This window comes from Copadichromis virginalis, linkage group LG2 (assembly GCF_057382275.1).
Source record: "Copadichromis virginalis isolate Kocher_CV1m ecotype Utaka linkage group LG2, C_Virginalis_male_GT1.1, whole genome shotgun sequence".
NCBI lineage: Eukaryota > Metazoa > Chordata > Actinopteri > Cichliformes > Cichlidae > Copadichromis > Copadichromis virginalis.
Window position 1 is genome coordinate 15,773,973 of NC_140619.1, and position 9,932 is coordinate 15,783,904.

Below are 9,932 nucleotides of genomic sequence, written 5' to 3' on the forward strand. Positions count from 1 at the left end.
TTCCAGCTTTTATAAGTATGCTTTGCCAGAAGTTATTTTACATCAGTGTATTTTCGGAATATAATATTTTTTTTATAACTGGCTCCTCAGTCACATTGCTTTCACATTGCTTTTCTTAAAGAGTCCCATGTTAACATACCCCAAAAAAGTGGTGAACATTCATTTGGAGAGTTTTCTAAATAAAATAAAATAAAAATGGCACCCAATAGTTTTGCATACATTTAAGCTTTAGAATTAGTTCCTGGGATGCTGGAGGAAAAATACAATTGTCATTTGTTTCCCTTCCTAATTAAAAGATGTTTCCTGTCTGCTAGGCGTCCAATTTACATCTCCACTAATGACAGTTACTAAACTCCTCTTGGAGCCTTTTGGAGCATTTTGACTGGATTATGTGACAAATAATGTGCAGAGAAGAATTAAGGTAAGGCAGAGGTCTGACTCAGTAATGGTAAGGCATACCTAATAAAGTGGGTAGTAAGTTTATCTGTAAGTGTGAAACACTTTGTAACTATAATTGTTATTTCAAGTATCAAATTGTACCTGTGCGCTGCTGCTGGCGTCTCCGTTGCGTCCTGAACATAGTGACTGTGCAGTGTGATTCTGTCCTATTCTGTTTCATTTTACTAACTCTCTGCGAGGTTCAGTAGATGTCAGAAGGTCATCCACATCACCAAGAACTGCTGGAGTCCTGACACTGAACTGAAAACTGGAATATACTGGGCCTGAAATGCATTTTTAGTTTGGAGGACTCATTCCCCTAACAGGCAATTATTCCTGACACTGGCTTTGTGCCTCTGCAGTTCTCAGCAAGCCTTTTCACAGGAGGCAACCTGAAGGCCATACACTCAGATGTGTTCAATGTCAAGTCAAATAATTTTTTTTTTGTTGTTTTTTGATATGATGGCATGGTAAAATTGCCACAACTGTAAAAAAACAAAAAAAACAAGAAAAAAAAAACGCTGTGGTGAGACGTGTAAAAAGTCACAGCTGTTATTATTGGATATTCAGAAGAAATTGTTGTGAGCTGTTGTGTTCTACACAAGCAAATGTAAAGAAATTATGTCCTGTCTACATTTTCTTAGTCCTAAAAAGTTAAAAGCATGACTCATGTGAATAAGAAAAACTTATTTGCATATGGAATGACAGCAGGAAGCATACTTTGAATATAAGCAGAGTGCATTCTGCCTGTAGCAGGCTCTCTCTGTGTCTGAATAAATCATAGTGGGAACACATCTGGCTCCTTGATGAGAGAAGGGAAAAAGGATGTGCGAGAGCACTGATGCAAAATAAGAGAGAACAGTAACGATAGCAGCAGATAAAAGGTGGAGATAAAAAGGCGAGAGGAGATGAAGTGGGGAATGAAAGTGAGGTTTCAATGACGGGGAAAAGAAAAGGCAATATGGAGAAGGAAAAGAAGAAAAATATGTCAGTCTAGTGTCTCTGGCAAATTAACGGACAATGGACATTTCTCCACTAACAATTTTGGATTGTGGTCTTCTGGATTTATTTGGGGTTTTGGGGGCCAGAAGTGACCATATTTGGACCTGGAGTCAGGTTAATTCAATTCAAATCAGATTTTCTTAAAAAGTCCTACATCACAACATCTGTTGCAGCAAGGCACTTTAGATTGTAAGGTAAAGACCCCACAACAACACAGAGAAAACCCCAACATTCAGATGACAACCTATTAGGCAGCACTTGGTGACAGTGGGAAGGAAAAACTCTTTTTAACAGGAAGAACCAGGCTTACTATCTGCCACAGCTGGTTGCAGATGAGGGATCGGAGAAAGAACAAAGGGAGATGGGGCAATTATGTGGTAATATTAACAAGCTAAGTAAGCTAAAATCATAAAGTATATTGCTGAAATATAAAGGCATATATCTGCATTCTAGAGTTACAGACTAATACACCCGTGGGCCTGGCAAAAACTGCCTGTGGGGTGGGATTTTGCTAGTTCTTTTTATTGCTCTAAGGTTGGACATTTCAGTATGGGAGCTTATGGGGACTGACTCAGTGAGCCAGCTTCAAGTGGCCATTAAAGGAACTGCAATTTTTGGCACTTTCATGTTAAAAGTGGTGCGGGGCATTTTAAGCGAGAGTGTTTCATCCGTCATTGCTGGCCATATATGAATTGACTAAGTGTAAAGTGTGGAGAAAAAAAATGAAAATTTTATATATACTGAAGGAACACTTCTGTTGCTGAGTCTCTGCAATTACCCATACTGAGCAAGCTGGTTAAAGGGGACCAAAAACTGTGAACTGTGAAAAAAAAAAAATCTGATTTTTAGCTCTGATTGGTGTGGATTTGTGTCAAGCAGAGCACATGTCCAAAACATCCATAATGCCACACTATGGCCATTGCAGACTGTGTAACATGTAACAAACACTTGCTCATTGATTTTTTCATCTTAACATACCCTCCATGGATCCTCAAGCCCCCCAAACTCTATCCATCACTGAAACCTTTTCTAATTTTTTTTTCTAAATGCTCCATTCATCAAAGAGACTAGAAAGGCTCAGCATAGCACTTAAGTGGGTTCATTTGCCACTGTTATTTGTTATATCCAGTTGTACATTTTAATTAATTAAATTTGGCTTGATCTTTAGAGCCTTAGTGGTGCATTTAGAAAGCAGAATAGAAATACACATGATATCGACTCATTGCATTTAAGACAAATACACTACAACCAAACAATTTGAGTGCAGCAATAGGAAGAATTCCAACATCAAACGTTCCAAGTCATGGGCCATAACCTATTTAAATCTTGCCTAAATAAAGGCTGCTCCTTACTGAGCTTGCCACAGACTCCTTCATTAACTGTGTTAACACACAAACGCACTGCTTTCAATCATTTCACCAGGGGCTTCGTGGAGAGAACAGCCTAGCTAATTTACATCTAACATCAGAGGCAGACAGGAAAACCAAATGATGTGACCTTAAATAGTTGTTTCAGTATGCATGGATGAATCTAAGAGCACTGATTGCACAAACAACCATAACAGTCTGTTATTACTGATAAAAATATATGCTGGTCTTTGTCTGTTAAAAACTTGTCTCAGAAGTATAAGTATAGAAGCTGAGCCGCTGAGACAATGAATGACCAGTTTTTCCTAAGCCCCAAATAATGTTACCTCAGATTGTTGTTCTAAATCTGGTTTGGTTGATTTTATATGCAAATTAAGTCTACTCCAACCTGTGTGCATAGGGCGAGTAAGTGGTTTCTTTCATGCTAGTCAACTGATAAAGCCCTTCTGGCAAAAAGCAGTTGTGGTAAAAGTTACTATAGGGCAGCATCACCAGGACATCAGTTATTAGAAGGACCTTAAATTAGTTTTGGGGAGATCTAGCTGATGCTAATGTTTATGAACACTAGCTTTCAGGCTAACATGGACCAATTGCGGTCTAAGATGACAAAATACTATTTTGAATGGATAAGCGCAGCTAATTTACCCAAAATCCAAGGACCGTTTCTGCTTTTATCTTTTATTGTCTTTTTGTCAATTAGTTGCATTTGGCTACATATAACCTGTCTAAGCAACATGTATCTCTTTAGCAAGTCAACTGTCATGGTCCTGGGTCGGTGACCCAGCGCTTTTAGTTTATTATCATTTTCTAGTTTATTATGATGATGATTATTATTGTTTGAGTTCTATGTGTTATATTCGGTCTGCCTCTGAGTCTGCGTCTGTGTCTCTGTCTGTCTATGGTGTCGTATGCTCCCAGGTCTGTTATTTTAGCTCTCCCAGTTTAGGTGTCTTTAGTCATTTTGTCATGCCCCACTGCTCGTTTGCCACTACACCACCTTGTTAATAAACTTCACTAGCATTTTCATCCACTGCTTGCATCTTGGGTCCTCCTTCCTCCACACCACACGGCTCGCCTCCTCAGCCGTGACATCAACTTTGTTGCCATTACAACAAGGGTGCAACTTGCTAGGAATTGCAGGTGGTGGGATTTCTCTCCCTGTGGTCCACAAATCCCTGCTCTGCTGAAATTATATTTACGCCCAAAAGTCATCATCCCCTACTCTGATTTTTAAGTGCTTGAAACAGTCTACGGCACAAATAAAAATTCAAATCAAAAAGTCATTTTCAGTATTCACAATCTGTGACAGCAGAGATGACACTGCATAGCAGACAGAGCTGTAGTGCAGCCCAGGATAAGCTCCACCACTTTTTTTCCCCCAAGTGAGAAAATAAATTATTCAGTCAGCTTAACTGGTTGGAATTCAGTTGTCACTTGAAACATATTTTATGCAAGAAAGCCCGTGAAGACAAAATGACTGGTCAAAGTTGTCATCATGATATTTAGGGCCAGATTTACTGCCTGCATCAGAGGAAAACCTTTCTTTAAAAAAAACCAAAACAACAACAAAAAAACCCACTGTGCGGGTTTACAAAAGAGTCAGCTTTCTAACTGATAGTCATATAGCAAATTAATGTGATGATGCATTAGTACAAATGCACTGATGTGAGCAGAAAGTTATTTGCATAATCCACTAATAGTGCATGAATTTATACAAAGAAAATGTAGTCAGTGAATTTCAATAGTTACCTACCAAGAGCAGCACAAAATGAGCTGACCCCATGAAGAAATGCAAAGGAGCGGGTGATAATAAGCACAGTTTATAAACATGTTGTTCTCTCTGAGAATGACATTGCAACTAAGTTAAAAGAGAGGAGCTAATGAAGAATCAATATGATTTTGATATGCACTGTAAAATCTAATTAGTTCCCAGATTAGTTCCCAATTATGCAAACATTGTCTCAAAAAAAACCAAGTAAACTTACTTACTTATGATAAATAAGTTAGGACAATGTATTCATTCTGAGTAAGGGTGCAGTCTTCTGATACAAATGGTTGGAGACTGCAAGGAACTTGGGATTGAGATTCAAGTAGAGAGCAGGGTTTATCCAGAGAAGAGCTGCGTTATTACAAACTATTCCACTGTATAAACCAGAAATCTGCACGTAACAACTAACCTGTGTGATGTATAGAAGAAAGCTAATCATTAGATCCTGAACTGACCATATGCTAACGAAGATGCATGATTGCCTGCATTGCTCTTATTTTGTTATGATAGATGTGTGAGGCTGACAGAACTTGTTAAAATCAGTATTTTATGTTTTAAAATGCAGACATCAATCTGACACACTGGCACAGTCACATTAACAGCTTCATTATGACAGTCATATTTTATTTATGCCTCTGATTGATATAAGTTTTAAAAAAAAAGAAACTACATGAAAATCTTTGTGTGCTGACTGGTGAAAAAAGGTGTGTAGAGATGCTTTAATCGTGTACCCAGAGCTTTGAGCCATTAACCTATGGCAATTATGCACACACACACACACACATACATATATATATATATATATATATACGCATATATATATATATATATATATATATATATATATATACACATATATATACACACATATATATACACACATATATATGTGTATATATATATATGTGTATATATATATATATATATATATATATATATATATATATATATATATATATATATATATATATGTGTATATATATATATATATACATATATATATATATATATATATATATATATATATATAAAACACCCAGCACGCCCCTGCGGGCGGTTTATCCTTCAAGCTCGGGTCCTCTACCAGAGGCCTGGGAGCTTGAGGGTCCTGCGCAGTATCTTAGCTGTTCCCAGGACTGCGCTCTTCTGGACAGAGATCTCCGATGTTGTTCCCGGGATCTGCTGGAGCCACTCGCCTAGCTTGGGAGTCACTGCACCTAGTGCTCCGATTACCACGGGGACCACCGTTACCTTCACCCTCCACATCCTCTCGAGCTCTTCTCTTCGCCGTCATTGTGGATGTTGGGTATCGAAGAATCCATAGGTCCCTCATCCTATTCATGTAGCCCCTTCCGCCGGGGTTACTTGCGTAGTAGCATTCCAACAACGCCCCGTTTTCGTCTCTTGCCCACCGATGCCTTCTTGTTCCAGTAGCCCACTTTTCGTCAGGGTGCCCTGGTTCCTCAACACCTGACGTGGACCTTGTTGATCCGGGCGACGTCCGAGCCGGCATGCCTTCATATTTATCTGTCTCGCTCATGTCTGCGGTAGGCTTGCTTAGCATAGGGGGTCTAGCCTTAGGACCCTTACTGGATACAGACGCCCCAGGCAGAAATCGAACTTGCGATCCTCTGTTCCAAAGGCGTGTAGTCTAAAATATAAAATATATATCCTGCTGCTTTTACACACGGACTCACATAAGCTCAGCGATTCTCTGCGCGATCAACCTCTCACATGTTTAAGCTTGCTGCGGGAGATTTCACTTGTCATGTTTGCATAGTAAGCTAACGATTAATAAGACGATGTCAGAGGAATTGGTGCACAAATTATCATCACTCACAGATCAGTGCTGTCGCTCTCTATCAATCTATCAATCAATCAAAGCTTTATTCGTCACATGCAGGTTGCCCTGCAGTGAAATGGGACCCCCCCCCCCCCCCCGACCATACACATATAGCACAAACATTACATGGGGATACAGGTCGGAGATTGGTAGAATCAGGAAAAAACATTGAATGTACACTACAGTGGGGAAAGTACAAGAGGAAAAAAGAGACCCCTACTCATGCTGTGCTTCCATGGTAGGACAGCATGAGAACAGGAAACAAAAAAACTCCTTTGCACAAAAAAGCACATAAATGTCCACAGCACAACATTGTGAAGACATGACAAGCCACAGGGGTGGGTGGGGGGTGAGGAGTAATCCGAAGAAACACAGCAGCCACCCTGCACAGCGCTATCATTCCAGCGCGGCACACAGACCCGCCGTGTTCCCTCGCCGGAAACAAGCATCGAAGGCGTTGGAAAGGGAGGGGGGATGAGTGAGTGCTTATCAGTGTAAGTGTATGTGTGTCCATAGTTCAGTGGAGACAGTGTCCTTCGCTCTATCAGGCTAAGTAAACAGTCTGCCAGCCAACCCAGGTGGCCTTCATGGGACGGGAAGAATAGTTATCACACAGTCGTTATCAGGGAGTTGTTTTGGTGGGCTCCAGCCTTGGGCCTAGCAGCTGGCGCCGTGGTGTCCAAATGTTGAATATTGTTGATTCCCTTTGTGAGCAGCTCGAATTTAGCCCTCTGACACTGGTCCCTCGATCTCCCGTTGGAGAGCCGCGAGCCTCCCCATGATGGTATCAAACTTCTGTTCCATGGTGTTGTCAGTCTTTTGATTCTGAGACCTCACAACTGCAGTGATCCGTTCCGCGATGTTTTCCAACTGTCGCTCAAGGGTGTCATTTTGAGCAGGCCTTTCTCTGATGTTTCCCCTCATACGCTCAATGGTGTTGTTTTGAGCCTTCACAGCAGCTGTAAGCGTCTCCAAGGTGTTGACCATATTACATTCGTTGTGAGAGGTCGCGCCTCGTCCCGTCGCTTCGAATCCAGCGGGCAGCCTTGTGGGGGTTTGAACAGCCAGTTCCGCTCTCTTATTTTTCTGATAAACCAGGGCTAAGCCAACGCCGATCAGCATGAACCCTGTTATCATGGTTCCGAATAGGTAGATATCTTCAGCGTCCTCGATCGACAGTCCCGCCAGGCACACGGTCCTCCAGTTCTGCCACCCGTCCATCGTGTAACCGGCAGGGAAAGTCCCTCCAGGGCACTCAGGCTCTCCCGAGCCCCGACTTCTCGTTGAGAAAAGGGTGTCAATAGCACTCACAGACCAGTTGATCAAATCCATAATTCTCTTTTAGGTTTTAGAGAACGACAGTGAGAGACTGTTCCAGGGAAAGTAAATGCACACAAGACAAGACAAGGACATAGAGGCTAAGCAGGGAAGATAAGGGTGAGGAGGAGAGGAGAAAAGTGCGACCGCCTTCGCTGAGAGCTCTATACACAGTTCGCACGATTGCAAAGTGAAAGCAAAAAAACAAGCGCAAATTCAAACGCGATTTCAATATGTCACATATTGACAGTGGCTCACCGATGCCAATGACATAATTACCCAGCTACATTTCTGAAAGAATGCAAAAGCATTGACATATATTTTTCCTTCCTACAATAGCCCTACGGGCAGGGAAGAGATAGATTTTGGTAGCCCGACTGAAAAAAATCGCAAGCCCCAGGACGTCGGGCTAGCGATATTGCAAGCCCTGTATCTGATTGAGGAATCACTCATCTTTGGAAAAGACAGTTTATTACAGAGAAATGTCTCTTTCCAAAATAAAAGCTATACTATCCGCTTCTTCTGGGCTATATTCTCAGCAGCATAAGGAGAATCATGTGCTAACAGCTGTCTAAATGTCGGCGTAAATGTGCAGTCATATTTGTTGTGTTCCCACTAGTGCTTTCAGGTTAATCTCGTTGAAATGACCTTAACGCCACAACACGGCAAATCTCCGTTAACGAGCTATCGCCGATCGCCCCGTGCAAGGGGCTAGACGGCCAACACGTTAACGAGCTAACTGCGCTAACACACTAGTTCCCACTCATGTAATTGAGCATTGCACGGCACATCCAACATACTGTTTTACTTTAGTCCATGACTCGCTTACCTTCAGGGTCATACGTCACATGAAAACCAAAATAATTCCAAACGCCAGATCTGAATGAGGGTGGGGGAGGTCCATGTTGCAAGGGGAGCTTAACTTCTGTCTTGCTAGCTTGCCCTGCGCTCTTCCTTCTGACTATGCTGTCTGTGTTGAGCGCTCAGTGGATCTGCGCTCGACAGTGCAGCCTAGGCGGAGTAGTCGAACGCAGATTCACTGAGCGCTCAACACAGACAGCATCGTCAGAAGGAAAGTTGATAAAATAAATTACAAATGTTGTATTGTTCGATACATATGTGTACCGAACCGAAAGCACTGTATCGAACGGTTCAATATCGATACGAATATCGTTGCACCCCTAATATATATATATATATATATATACACATATATATATGTATATATGTGTGTGTGTGTGTACTCCCACTATCACAAACCCACAACAAAAACAAGACTTTTGCAGTGTGCATTAAATTGCGTACTGCAAACCTCAGTAAATCCCATTTGTATGATTTATTTACATATTATCCCAAAAACTTGTGCTATGAAAGGAGACCTCCTACAAATACATGTGCAATATTAAAAATACTTGTGTACCCACCTTTCAGTGCAAATCTGGGTCGGTTTTCCTTGTCTGATATCTTTAATGTACAGCACTGAAACAGCTGTCAAATGGCCACAATTAACAGGACTCAGAATTTAAGTGTCTCAAATATATTTCTGAATCTCACACTATATAATACTAACCAAAAAAAAATCCTAGGATCACATAAACAAAACAAAACAAAACAATGATATGCTTTTTCAGTTACTGTGTAACTTCAATATTAATGGGTTGGGATCTGACAGTAAATAATACTTTGTGCAGCCCTCCTCTGGATAAATCCTGCACACCACCGGAGCTGTCAGAAAGGCCTATATCTAGCTATAACTCTGACATTAACTCTGTAAAAAATGGTAGAACTCCAAATTCACCAGAGAATACATGAGGGAGAGATATGGTGTCAAATTTTGAGAGGGCAAGAGAGGGGGAAGTATTCCACAGCAAAGAATGAAACACACAGAGAGAAGATACATCCAGGGAGGACAAAGCTCCGTGTCCAGACTATTGTTTTCAGTCGTTTTCACATTGAAACAGCCGAAAACACTTATGTTCCAGTACTGCGCATGCGTGAAACGCAAGATGATTTGACCTGCCTCATTTCTAACTACTGTTTATTTATTTTCCGGCTCTTTGAAACGTTGCGGCAAAATGTCGAGGAAAAGCACCGAGTTTTTTAAATAGACTAATAATGAGGTGGAGTTACCAATGAGGTAACACAAAAGTACAAAGTTGCAAAAGCGATTGAGAATGAAAGAATTTGAAGAAAAGCT